The sequence below is a fragment of the Ambystoma mexicanum genome, chromosome 5q (assembly GCF_040938575.1).
Source record: "Ambystoma mexicanum isolate Mex_15411 chromosome 5q, UKY_AmexF1_1, whole genome shotgun sequence".
In the NCBI taxonomy this organism is placed as follows: Eukaryota; Metazoa; Chordata; class Amphibia; order Caudata; family Ambystomatidae; genus Ambystoma; species Ambystoma mexicanum.
In genome coordinates, this window is record NC_090933.1 from 569072731 (window position 1) to 569087450 (window position 14720).

The window sequence follows — 14720 nt, forward strand, 5'->3', positions numbered from 1 at the left end:
TTATACCAAAGGTTGGTCATGCTTACACCTGTAGTCCGAATTTTGTGTGGTGGTCCCAGAGGGTACTGCATGCAATTATGCCTAACATAGGGAAACACTTTTAAACAAGCTGGGGTTGTAATATTTTCCCTAACCATTTGGGCAGAGTTGTACATATGCTGCATTATGAAGCAGAATCATCTCATAATAATGCAAACTGTGTTTGTCATGTTTAAAAAAAGATTTTTCCTTGTTCTGATATTTTTTGTTTGTGCATGTTGAAACGTTCAGTTTTTCACAAGCTAACTACAAAAGTGTCATCAATGTAGGGGGGATAAATCCCTTTGAGTGATGTCAGCTTAGGGGTATGGTCCGTGGGATACAAGCACAAGACGTCAGTCTTTGTGTGGGACACATTAGGGCCTGGAGAAAATGACACTGACAGTTGGAACGATAAAGTGATATATCTTCAGGGAGGTAAGCCATGCAGAGTCTAAAAGTGAGTGAATGCACTACCGATGTGCCCTAGAGAAACCCCAGGGTGCAGTGGGAAGCAGAACAAACCCTACCAGAGCTTTTGTTTTGACACGCTGACATGACACGTGTGGTGAGAGAAAGTAACAGACATTCATGAAGACTGAAGATACAGTCAGTGTCGATCTCTTGAATTCAGTACACTGTGCAGGATCCCCTGGGTGACACGTGTGTGCAGACAACCAGGGAGTCACAACACAAGATAACATTTCATGAATTGAGGGAGCTGTGCAGTTGCCCTTGGGTGACACTTTGGTGCAGAAAGGAGCAATCCTTCAGTGCGCCTTGTGCTGTTCCTGACATGCTCACTTGAAAACACACATTGAGAGGAAGTTGCAGGCTTTCAGGGAGATGAAACCAAGCTGGCAATGCCTCTGCATCTGAATGAATGGTGAACATGGGCCTTGTCTACACTCCTGTGCAAGGAGGATGAGAGAATCCCAGAACACAGCTTGTGCTACTGCGCTGACAGTGATGTGATATGTGTGGCAGCATGAAGGTACAGACATTCATGGAGGAAGTGATAACTATCAGTGACAGCGCATCTCTTCAGTTGAGCGAACAGTGATGGTGCCCTGGGTGTACTCAGGTGCAGACAAACAACACACAATATAAACCATTTTTGAATTTAGGGAACTGCACAGGTGCCCTTGGGTGATGTTGGGGGTTTGTCCAGCCCCATGCGTGCCCGCAAGCCTCCACCCTGAAAGGACCACACAGCTCACACGTCCTTCCAGTTCGGGCTTCCCGGTCGCTCTGTGGCGGCCGGGAACGCCCCGTTTATTTATGCAGCACGCGGCAGCGTGCAACGTCACGCCGCCGCGTGTGCGTCCCACACGGGGCAGCGCCACACTCCTCCTTTTTCGGGAGGACACACAATTGCTTTTATTACTAAACACTGCAAACCACACAACACAATAACAGCAACATTTTACGCCCACGCCCCTTTAATGTCAGCCGCCCGGGTCCCCTTATTTCGGGCAGAATGTCCACATGTCCCAGCATGTATTCGCTGAGGTAAGCGGATTTCCCTCGCCCAGCCCTCTGGGGTACCTCCCGCTTACCTCCGGCACGGGAAGTCCTTCCGCAGCAGTTCCCCGGACAGGGGAATGCAGTGTGCCCAAGGGAACTCCGGCGTCCTCCGGCACCTCCGCCATATCCGAGTCCAGTGGTGGTTCAGTTCGTGGATCACCCAGCTTCTTAAAGAAACTGACGTTTCGGGTTACGGCAGATCATCCATCCGAGGCCGTCACCATGGACCCCTTTACGGCTACCACGTCCAATGGCTCCGGCTCATAGGGGAGCAAGAGCTTTCCATGGGGGTGTCGGTTGCGAATGAGCACCTCGTCTCCCGGTTCCAGCCGCTGGGGGCGAAGACCCCTTCACAAGTTCTCCTGGTCAATCCTGACCCGCCTGTCGGCCTCAACCTGCTGGTTGTCAATTACTCCCGGCTCCTTCTCCCGGACCTCGGGCAGTAGGCCCCGGGGACATCGCCTGAACAGAGCCTCTGCCGGGGCTACCCCCGTGGAGGCATGTGGGGTGGTGCGGTACACCCGTAGGAATTGGTATAGGGCTCGTTGGAGGGGCTGCCCTTGTCCCTGGGCAATCCTGAAGGTCTTATTGAGTGTCCGCATCAGTCTTTCAGCATCACCATTAGCTCGGGGCCACAGCGGGGATATCTTCCTGTGCTGAATCCCGCAGCTCTCCATGAATTCCGAGAACCGCTCACTTTGGAATGGCGACCCATTGTCCGAGCACAGAGTGATGGGGAAACCATGGGCCGCAAACACCTTCTCCGCGGCCATGACCATGTGCTCGAAGGCCACCGACTCCACAAACTCCACCTCCGGGTATCGTGAGTACTCATCAACGATTACGAGAAAATGGGTGCCTACGGACGTCGACTCAAAGTCCACATGGACGACCTCCCAGGGCCGGGTCTCCCGGGGCATTGCCTCAATGGCCGGCTCTCGTTGCACGGGAGAAGCCGCCTGGCACCACACATAGGCCGCAACAAAGTCATCCACCCTTCTCTCCAGTTCCGGGAACCAGACCTTCAGCCGCAGTCTCGCCTTGGTCTTGGCGGCGCCCTGATGTCCATGGTGGGCCAAGGTGATTACCTCCGTTATCTTGGATTGGGGGACCACTATGTGATCACCTCGGAGCAGGAGACCCGATTCCGAGAAGGACAGCTTGTCCTTGACCTTCCACAATTGCTCGAGCCCTGTCCTGGCCTCCTGGGTCCACCCCGCCAGAGCCTCCAAGATGGACTTCCAGGAGCCGTGCTGCATTGAGTGCTTTAGGATCTGGAAGCACTCATCCTTGGCCGCGGCAGCCTCCAGCTCCGACAGGGGCATTGCATTCAGTGTGGCCACCTCCACCACCATTCGAACGTGGTCGTCTGCCTCCCCCGCACAGGTGTCGTACTCCTCTCCCCTGCGCACTCCAGGATGCCGGGAGAGGTAGTCCGCTGCGTTATTGGCCCCTGGCCGATACACCAGGGTAACTCCATACTCAAGAAAGGCGAGCTACCTCTCAATCCTAGCCGGGGGCTTCGAGGATGACCCAGCCAGAATGGGAAGCAATGGCTTGTGGTCTGTTACCACGGTCACTGGACGCCCCAAGACATAGAGTCAAAAATGTCTGCAGCCCCAGAGGACCGCCAGTGCCTCCCGCTCGATCTGGGAGTATCGTTGCTCCGTTTCCGAGAGCGCCTTGCTGGCGTATGCCACTGGGCGGACGCTCCCATCCTGGTCCACCTGAGTCAGTACAGCCCCCAGGCCGAATGGACCAGCGTCCACAATGATCTCGGACGCCAGCGCCGGTCGAAAAATGCCATGGTATCCTCTGCTGTTAAGGCGCTCTTAATGTCCTCAAAGGCCGACTGCTCAAGTGGGCCCAACTGCCAGATCGACTCCTTCTTCATCAACGCCCTGAGTGGCTCGGACCTTGAAGCGAGATTTTGAATGAAGCTCCCGCAGTATGTCACCATACCAGGGAAGCTCCTCACGTCGGACACCGACTCGGGGGGCTGGCCTTCTTAATGTCCTGGATCTTCCTCGGATTAGGCGACACCCCCCTCTCCTTGAACACGAACACGAAGAATTCGATGGAGGGGCGCAGGAACTCACATTTATCCCTATGAAGGGTGAGGCCCAGTGACTGCAGCCTCTCAAAAGTCTTTCCAAGCCTCCTCAGATGATCCACCTCTGTCCTAGCGAACACCAAAATATCATCGCTGATATTAAGGACACCCTCCAGATCTGCTAGGGCGCCCCGTATAATGTTCTGTAATACTTCTGCAGCCGATGACACCCCAAAACTCAACCTCTTGTACCTGTATTGCCCACGGTGGCTGGTAAACATTGTTATGTACAGGGACTCGGGTTGGAGGACAACCTGATGATATCCTGCTCGAAGGTCTAACTTGGAAAAGAAACGGGCCCCTTGTACTTCAGCGATAATGTCATCGATGTTAGGGGTGAGATGCCGCTCCCTCTTAATGGCCTTGTTGGGCAGCCTCAAGTCCACACAAATCTGGACAGAGTCAGGTTGTTTAGGTTTTCTAGCCACCACAATAGGGGACACCCAGGGCGTCGGGCCCTCGACCTTCTTGATAATGTCCAGACTCACCAGGTTGTCTAACTCCTTGTCCACCTGCTCCCTCAGATGGAACGGTACCCTGCGGTGCTTCAGGGCAATGGGCTGTACGGAGTCATCAATGTGCAGCCTGACCGGGTCACCGGTCATCTTTCCAATGCCGTTGAAGAGGGCAGCGTACTTATCAAGGAAGTCATTGATGTCTTCCAAGTACACAGAGTACGCAAAACTGGCAATTCCGAGAGCCTCAGCAGCAGCACAGCTTAGGAGAGTGTTGTTACTCACAGGGGTCACATAGAACTGAGCCCTGATCCGGGAGCCCTCATGCTCCACACTTGCCATGAAGGCACCGTCCAGCGGTATTGGTTGTAGTCCTCCAAAAGCGAATATGCGGACTCTCGGCGTAGCCAAGTCCGGGGGCGGGTCAAGGGCGTTATAGTGTCCCCTAGCCATTACATTGACCGAAGCCCCCGTGTCCACCAGCACCGGGACGGGAGAGTGGTTAACCTCCACCACACACCTCGGCTGCCTCCTGCTCTTCCCCTTCAGGACTTCCACACTCGAAACAAAGAAGATGTTCTCTTCCTCTTCCTCATCTGCCTCGTCCACCTGGGCCTCCTCTTCACCTTGCTCTACCTGGGCCACATTTGGTGGTCGGCTCTGGCGCGGAGTCCATGTCCGGGCCGGACCTCTCGGTATCATCACAGGCAGGGCCACCATGCACACTCTAGAGAAGTGGTCAGGCAGGCCGCACCTGCCACATGTTCTTCCACTGCCGGGCACTCCGTCGGGTGGGGAAGGTCATAGCCACACTTCTGGCATGACTCCCCTGATCTTCCTGCTCTGCCCCGGGGTCCTCGGCCAGGCCTTCTCATACCTCTGCCGCCTCGCCACACAGCACACACCTCCTCCGACTTTATTGAGCGGGACCCCGCCTCCATCTTGCTTGCGCGAGCCTCTGCCACCTCATGACATCGGCCCAGTTCCAATATGCGGGGCAAAGTGATGCCCGGCTCTCTCATGACCTGCCTCCTGAGCTTGCCGGAGGAACACGCCTGAATCAGCATCGTGCGCATCATGTCCTCTGCGTCCCCCCATGCACAACCCAGGGAGAGGCGGCGCAGGCGACCATAAAAGGTGTCCAGTGTCTCATCGTCCTTTTGTTTGGCCGACAGCATAACAAATCTCTCATAGTCCACGTTGGCAAGGGGCAGAAAGTGCGCAAGGAGCACCGCCTTGGCCGCATCATAGGATTGGTCCACCGGATCAAGCGACTCAAAAATTTCCTGGACCACAGGCCCCGCCGAGTACAGCATAGTGGCCACCATGCTGTCTTCGTCCGTCACCTGAGCAGCCCTGAAATACATGTCCAGGCGGCCAACCCACCTCCTTCACCGGGGCCCCATGCTGGAAGGTGGGCCCGATGCATCAAATTCGGGGATGGGCTGCAGGGCAGCCTGGGCTCGTGCCTGAGCCATGACGGGGAGTCCTTGCTGAGCACCTGGCTGTGCCACCGGCAGCACCTGGGGTAAAGGAGCCTGAACACCTACTTGCGGGGGCAGCTGTAGAGCCGCCGCTGGTTGTTGAACTGGAAGCACTGGGGGCTGCAAAGCCTGCTGATGTTGTGCCGCTTGGCCACAGTCCTGAGGAAGCTGTGCAGCTACGGCGGCCGCACCCTCCTGATCTTCAATGTCACTCATGGGCTTGAGCGCACAGGCACCCCCACCTAGTGTCCTGAGGGCCGCAACTCAACCACCCACCACCACCATGCAGACAAAGCCCCCCCACCTCTTCCAGGCACAGCAACAGTCCAACCTGGGGGAGAGGCGGTGTTGACTTGTCCATCGCTCACCTGGGACAGCTTCCAACCACAAGACCCATGGAGGAGAAGAAGACACCCACTGCAGCCATCCTCGTGATGATGAAGGGGACAAAGAAGAAGCCACAGCGTCCTGATGATGAAGGGGTCAAAGAAAAATGCTGTGTTTCCACCTTGCCATAGTCCACAGGGGTGTGGATGTTCCAAAAATTAAGCTACAACGGTGGAGTGGACTAGACAGGCCCTGCCATGTTAGTCCTTCCCCTAGCTTTCACTCGACGTAGGAGTCCCAAAACTGGAGTAAAATTCACAAACCAGGCATGGGCATGCAGGTTAGTCTGTCTGCAAGCAGAATATCAAAAAATTAGACCTGAATCACCTTCACCCTCCAAACCGGAGCCTGATGAAGTTCCACGGCCTCAGAGACAAAATGGCCACCAGCCGCGTGTACGATCCGCAGCCACAGCGTGAAACGAAACATCCGAACGTTCCGTTTCAGGGAAAAATTCCGGAATGCCTTCACCGCCGGGCCCGGGCATCCGTTAACACTCGTCGCCACTGTTGGGGGTTTGTCCTTGGCCCCATGCGTGCCCGCAAGCCCCCACCCTGAAAGGACCACACAGCTCACACGTCCTTCATTCGCTCTGCGGCGGCCGGGAACGCCCCGTTTATTTATGCAGCACGCGGCGGCGCGCAACGTCACGCCGCCGCGTGCGCGTCCCACATGGGGCAGCGCCACAGGTGACATCTGGGTATAGGTCACATCATAGAATCCCTGAGCATGCACTTTTGTTGATTTGCTAACATGACACTTTTGATTGTATGAAGTTACAGGTTTTCAGGGAAGGGGGCGATACCTGTCAATGTCCATCTCTTGAAGTAATGAAGGCTGCATGTGCAGACAACATGTCAACAGTATCAAATTGAACTAGAGGCAGGGAGAGATGTGCTACTCATGTTCTGTGCATTGGTGATGCCAGAATATCACAAGCCCAACTGAAGGTATCCTCAACTCAACATTCCACTCCTGCAACTCAAGGCATTCTGAGGAGCATGCAGTGCATGTATATGCTCAGGTATTGCACCACAACAATGACTGTGTATCCTCAGGCCACTTAAACGAACTCCAGCGCCCATTCCCATTATTACCACCATCAGAAACAAAGACACCAGCCTATGTGTGGTTAGCCCAAAATAAAAATCCAAATTATGGCAGTAACTCACATAGAATAAAATGCAAATTAAACTGGCCAATTCCCCAATATGCTGAAAATCTGTGATCAGATGAAAGGCAAGTTCCCAACTTTAGCACCACATCTTTGCAGGCTCATTTAATTTAAAAGACCTGAAGTTCATTCTTCCCCATCCCAAATGGCATGTATCACAACAGCACTGTCTTCACAATTGCCCTCGAAAATAGTACAGCAGTTGCTTTCCTTGGGACTCCAAGTCTGTCCCCTAGCACTTCAGCAATGCATAATAGCAGCACTCATTGCGTAAGGCCAGTGTTGTGAAAGCATTTCAGGATGAACAAACAGATTGCAGGTCAGATGACCAACAGAGCTTGCTCACTGCATAGTTTGCCATTATAATGGTAACATAACTCTTTCCCTACTCATTCTTTGAGAAACCTGGAGTCTGTAAATTTTTGGGAATAGCCGATAGGGAACATTCCGAGCTGCCATTTTTTCTCAGGCCTGGCAGTACCCATATTGCATAACAACGTTATGCCACAGTGGCACAGGAACTACAGCAGTCTGAGTATCCAAAAATGCATCTTACTATGGACATGTGGACCAGTTGTCAGAGCATTGACTATATGACAAGAAGACCCTCAGAATAATGCAAGGGATTTTCTGACACCAGACACCACTTTGCATGCAAGGACTTCAGTGCAGAAGCAATGTGGATGATGGCGTGGTTATCTAAAATAGGTTAGGTGCTTTATTTGGTATGCATATTCTTTTCTGTAGATAAGCTGTCTGTATTTAATTTTGTGATTTTTATTTTTTTAAACAAAAAAACAACACAACATAACTATTTTTAAAAGTGTGTTTTTTGTCCCGGATTCTGGGGTCGAATTGTCATATAAGAGCGGGGATAGTTCTCTTTAAACCGAATCAGAAGAAATGTAAATATATTCCGTTGATAGAAGTCATTAGAATCCTGAGGTATTTACTGTGTTAATTATTGAATAGTCTATGGGAGCAATACCTCATACGCCCATGATAAAATGATCAGAAAAGAACTGGCAGTGTTCCAAATGTTCCTAATGTTTACTGTTACTGTTCCACTTGTAATGAATCACTTTAAGTTTGGTTATGTGCTGGAATGTAATATTGAGCAATCAGTAGCACACTTATAAAGGTTTCTAGCCAGCGAGAAAGGTCAGAAAGTGGGATGTATGCATTAAGACTAGAGAAAGAAGTGTGTGGCAGAAAAGGACAAAAGTGGAATTGGCGCACTTGACAAAAGGGATTTAAGGGCTGGTTCATGGGCAGCAATAGGGGGCAATGTGTGAACACCCTGCCTTCAGTGTGCACATATATTAACTATGATACGGATTGGTTTGCTCCCAGAAATTGCGCACACAACCAAAAATTAAGTTGCTTAATTGCAGATGATTTAATGTGAATCAAACAACAGCCGACACGTGTTTCGAGCAAAGCTCTTCTTCCAAGGCTAAGGAGGCTTGGCACTAGAACTACTGATTAAGGTAGATAAATATCCGACAATTATAAGTTGCGGCTCCGCTATCTAGACGCTTATGCGTATTCAATTGTGGCTGTCAGCCAGAGCAATAAGAACCGGCGTTTCCGCCCAAACTGATGAAACGCTGGTTCTCATTGCTCTGGCTGGCAGCCACAATTGAATACGCACACGCGTCTATGTAGCGGAGCCGCAACTTATAATTGTTGGATATTTATCTACCCTAATCAGTAGTTCTAGTGCCAAGCCTTCTCAGCCTTGGAAGAAGAGCTTTGCTCGAAACACGTGTCGGCTGTTGTTTGATTCACATTAAATCATCTGCAATTAAGCAACTTAATTTTTGGTTGTGTGCACAATTTTTGGGAGCAAACCAATCCGTAACATGCATTAAGACTAGCCCACATTCCACCAGCCTGAATTGTGAGCATCCTTCACCCACATCACTATTCTTAATCGCTCATGTTGCTGCCCCAGCTCTCAACCATTTGATGTTCACACCACCCACTCAATTAGCACGTGTGAGTAGCTGACATGGGTGCTAAGGCTCTGACATGGCTGCTAAGGCTCTGACATAGGTGCTAATGCTCTGACATGGGTGCTAAGGCTCTGAAATGGCTGCTAAGGCTTTCTTTCCTAAAAAAAAACACCTTTTCAATATGTCTTCCTCTCCTGCTTAGGTTCCTTTTCTGTACCGATTACATCTCACCCATCAATACAGAAAATAGACTTACTAAGAGCATAGCAGTGACACAGATGTGACATTTCTTTTATTTCCCAAAGCCATGTGCGAACCTTGCCAATAATGCCACCACTGTGCTCGTTAAGGCACCTCTGCCTCTCTCGGGCCAAGAAGGGCTGCATAGCCACCATGATCAGGGAGACCTTAGCAAAGGTTTAGTTATATTCGTTCTTGCAGTAGAGTACAGTGAGTAACCAACTCTTAAGGGAATACCCATAAGTATCATTGCAGGATCGCAGTGAATACAAGTACTCAAATCAGCTTTTTTTCAGGCATCACCTTTCTCAAAACACTTATATGTTTGCTTTAACACCAAATGGTCTTAAGTGTTCCTTCTGCCCACATCTCTTCCAAAGGAGCTTTGATGGTTGAATTGCTTATGTCACATAGGTGTGAAATAACACACATGTATTGATGTCCAATTCCTTGTGTTGATAACAATTGTATGCTTGTAACGGACTCCTCCTACTCTTGCATGCTCTTCTAGGCATCTCAGTTTCTAGGTCACTTTTCCATGTTATGTCATCATCGTGGTCAGTGAGGAATAATTGGTATAAGGTATTGGTATAAGGATTAATGAATTTTGTGGGCATGTTATTTGTTTTAGAACAGTTCTAAAGTGTGTCAAATGGAGTGTTGTTGTGTGAAGTACCCAATGGTGGTTTTGGTCATAATATATACTCTTTAAATCAGAAACAATATGTTAATCTGGAAAATAAGCCTCAAACCCAAACCAGGGTGAAATCATGCACAATTCCCACACTGCATTGTAAATAGGGTACACAAGCTGTGACCTTTTTTCTTCTGCGGTGTCCCAGAATTCCAGTATTGGTGACGAACCAGGATGATGTATAGAAATGAATACTTCTTTAAATGCTTTGAGACCCAAAGAACACCATATAATTCAATGTCCCATCTTTGTTCTATCATTTCCAACAACTGTACACTGAGATCGTTTTATCCCACTCACCAAGGCATCTAATTAAGCATTCTGGAAATCTGTGGAAATACCCCAGAATACGATCCCACACAAGTTTTTTGATGAACATATTAGTTTCCTTACAAAACGATGCAAACTTACTTTTACAATGTAATTTCTTTAGCTTGTATTGGTAGAAATGGTGGCCTTGGGAACGCTCCATGTAACACTTGTAATCAATAGAAGCAATGTCACGGTCCGTTCATCTGTTTCCTACAAATCCAACGATTTGGACATCTTCTCCCACCAATGCCGATTTTCATATTCTACAATACATTTGCAGAGTTACACTTAAATATTCCCTTGGTGAAATGGGCAACTGTGCTCACATATATTTCAGATATGTGCTAGCACATTTAAGTAAGGGGACCTCTCTAGTTCCATATTTCCCGATGCTGCAAAGGAGCTCAGGACTTGATACTTCTGGGATGGGTATGAAGATGTGTATCAACAGAATCAGGTCATATAATGTCTCATGTTGACCTAAGTGGTGGGTGCACTCTGATACTTGACATGAATCGTTTAACACATGAGACCATTAATAATCAAACTGAAGTAAACGGTCAACTTTTATTTTCATAAATCTTGACTTTTATTGACTTAAATTGACAATGCAAATTCTTGTAGCACCCAACAGCCAGCACCTGTTTCAAGCCTCCTAATGCTCTTTTTCCAGGCCTTTGTGGATTAATCTGAAAGAAGCTTTGTTCGTTAAGGTTTTTGAGATCTATTGACCTTTTATTTCAAATTGTCCCTTCACGTGATGTGTGGCTGTCCTTAGTATAGTTACTGGGTTGCCTCTCAGCTTACTTTGTAAACATGCAAGTCCAACATCCTAAAGGTGTGTGCAAGTACAAGATAATAATACTCTTTTAGCAAAGCATCAGACCCCTGGTAGTGATGTAGGTTTCACGTGTTTTCTGTGGTGTGGCCTTGTATTTAGAATAGATGTTCTTTTGTCACTCTTCAGGGAGATTTTAGTCTATGTGCTGCATAGAGAAACACACATGCAGAAAAGTATTTCTTCATATTCTTTTTATCACACATATAGGATATACTTTGGATGTATTTGAATTGTGTAGTTTCAGCTTTAATAAGTGTAGTTGTCAGATAATGCATTGAAGTGGTCTTCCATGTTTATTTATGTATGTATTTGTTGGGCATGTATTAGGTGCTTATACATCAAAACAGTGGTTCAAAGCGCCACAAGGCAAAACTGAAGGGAGCAAGGGGATCAAACAATCAATGCATTAGACAGTAATAAACATAGAACAAGAAAAACAGTCCTACAAGGCCTTGCAACTTTCGGATCATGCAAGTGCAAAGGAAGAGAGGGAGGGGGGTAAGTGCAGGAGGGTCCCCCAGAGGAGCGGAAAAGTTCCATGAGCCTGTTGCAGAGGCAGCAGGTAATTGCAAGGGCAGTGGCAGCTCAGGGAAGAGTGAAGCCGACCGACCCATCAGATAAGTGCGGTCCTGAAGTATAAACCAGAAGTCAAGTGTGGCCCCAAAGCCAGTGCAGGGTGGGGTTTTTGGGGTGATTGGATGGATGGCCTAGACCCCATTAGACTCTTGCGGGTCCAGGCTGCCAATCACAGCAACTGTGGGGGTGGTTAGCACTGGAGGGAGGAGGTAGGAGGAAAAAGAAGAGGAGAAGAGAAAGGTCTTGAGTAGTTTACGGAACTTGAGGAGATCCAGGGAGGGGAAGACGGTTACAGAGATGGGAGCCAGCCAAGGAAAGAGATCTGCCTTGGCTCTCTGCTTTGAGAAGCATTTGACCAGCAGAGAGTTGGAGCAAGAGGATCGAAGGGATCTCGAGGGAGAGTATTTAGTAAGGCAGAGATGCAGGTGGCATGATCCTAGCCCACAGACAGCCTTGTGAATGATGCATATAGTCTTGAATATGATCCTTGCAGGGACCAGGAGCCAGTGGAGAGATTTTAGGGCTGAAGAGATGCAGTCCATGGGCTTGAGGCCAAGGATAAGCCTTGCAGCCCTATTCTGGATTAGCTGAAGAGGGCAGAGGGAAGAGAGTGGCTGGATAAGAAATAGACTTGTTGCAGTAGGCCAGCCCTGGGAGGAACATAGCTCTTGAGACATTGAGCTTCTAGGGGAAGGTGAGGAGAGGCAGAATGCCTCTAAGGAGGTGAAGTTGAAAGTGGGCCTTCTTGGAAAGGTCAAGGATGCGAGGAGTGAAAGAGAGAGAAGAGTTGAATATGACCCTGAGTTTTCTGGCTTCAGTGGAGGGAGAAGAAGGAGAGCCCATAGACGGTGGCCTTGGTGAGGGGAGGAAATTGGGAACAGGCATTACGATAGGAAGAATCTCGGTCTTACTCGCATTAAGACAAAGATCGTTGGAGGTGCACCATGACTTGATAGCCGACAAGCAGTCAGGGATGAAAGAGGAGGCAGAGGAGGCTGGGGAGCTTGAAGAAGAGTTGAGTGTCATCAGCATAACACTGGAAGCGAGGAAAGAAAGCGGCGATCAGGTGGGAAAAAGGGGCAAGGTAGATGTTGAAGAGCCAAGGCGATAGGATAGAGCCCTAGGGAAGACCACACGTTAAGATAGTAGTGGGAGAGGAGAAGGGGGGAGGGGTGGTCAGTGAGGAAAGAGGTCAGCCAATCCAGTGCTCAGTCAGAGATACCGAGCGTATCTTTGAGCCTCTTTATGAGGATGGAGTGTTTGACTGTGACAAAGGTGGAAAAGGGGTCAAGGAAAATGAGACCAACACAGGAGTTAGAGTCAGGAGATGCAGGCAATTCTTCATGGGTATGTATGAGAGCAGTTACCATGCCTTTGGATACTTGGAATCCAGATTGATGGTTGTTCAGGCAACCAGAGAGCACAGTGTTTTGGGTTATCTGGGGAAGACTAACTTCTCCAGAAGTTTCCCAAGGAAGGGTGTGATAGAAATACCAGGGGTCAGCAGAAGGTTTTTCAAGAAGGGGACACACAAGGGAGTGCTTGAGGGAGGAAGGGAAAAAGCCAGTGGCTAGAGAGTGATTGCAGAAGTCAGTAAGAGCAGGAGCAAGGGAAGTGATATTGTCCTTTATGTTACAGGAAGAACCGGGAGACAACTGTTTGGATGAGACCATCATAGAGCGGACTATTTTAGAGACCTCATCCATAGTAATAGCAGAGAAGGAGGAGAGAGTGGGTGGGAGTGGGTGAGGAGGCCAAATGAGGCTAGAGGACTGGGACAGTGGGGTGAGTGAAAAAGAGGGAGGGCAGGATGTCCTGAGTTTTACAGGAGAAGTGAGTGGCTAGTGCAGAACAGAGGGCCTAAAATTGGAGAGGAAAGGTAGAGACTGCAGATGGATTGACTAGTTCCTTGCAGATTTTGAAGAGTTCAACCAAGTCGTTAGAGGATCCAGAGTTGTGTGCCTGGATGTGGATCTACTTCATGGATTGGATAGAGAGATGGTATTGCCTTTGGAGTAGGCGACAGGCCAGTTTGTCAGAGGATAAACCCGAGGTCTGCCACTTCCGTTAAGCAGCTCTACACTTGCATTTCAGAACGTCTAGTTCAGATTCGTACCAACTGTTACGCTTAGAGGCAGGTTTCAGGTGGTTCCTCATGATAGGGGCAAGGATTGCAAGACTGATAGTGATGGCAAGATGGAGGTTGTCCAGGACAGAGTCAGTAGGAGAACCAATGGGGGGCACAAGGAGGGATAAATGTAGAGGCAAACGCAGCAGCTGATACCCACTTTATCGGATGGATGAGAGCGAAGGAAGCTGGCAGCACCGGTGGTGGCTTGGTCAAGGGGATGAGGAGAAGAAGGTAGGAGTAGAGGAGGGAGTGGTCAGACCAGGAGAGAGGGATAGAGAGAGGGTTGGAGAAAGGCAGATCAGCGTGAATGATGCGTGAATGATAACATCACGAGTGTGACCGGCAGAGTGGGTGGGGCCGGAGGTGAGAATAGTGAGCGAGAGAGAGGTGCCGAGGTGTCACGGAAGATCGTGGAGTCAGAGACAGTGGAGTCGCGGTGGATGTTAAAGTCTCCAAGGAGGAGGAGTTTAGAGGTGGAAGTCAGAAGAGAGTAGGAGAAGTCGGCCCATTCTGATAGTGGTAAGGAGAGAGAGAGAGAGAGAGAGAGCAAGAGCGAGAGCGAGAGAGAGAGAGAGAGAGAGAGAGAGAGAGAGTGATGCCAATCTTGCAGACAAGGCTTTCAAAGGAGGATTAAGAATGGGTGAGTATGAGAGAGGTGGGAACCCACTCATGGAAGGTCAGGGCTACTCCATCACCTGACCAGTTGGAATGAGGCTTGGAGATGATCTTGAAGCCATCAAGGAGGAGGGAGTCAAAAGCAGTGACCTGGCATTGAAGCACATCTCAGTGAGAGTGAGGATGTATAGATCA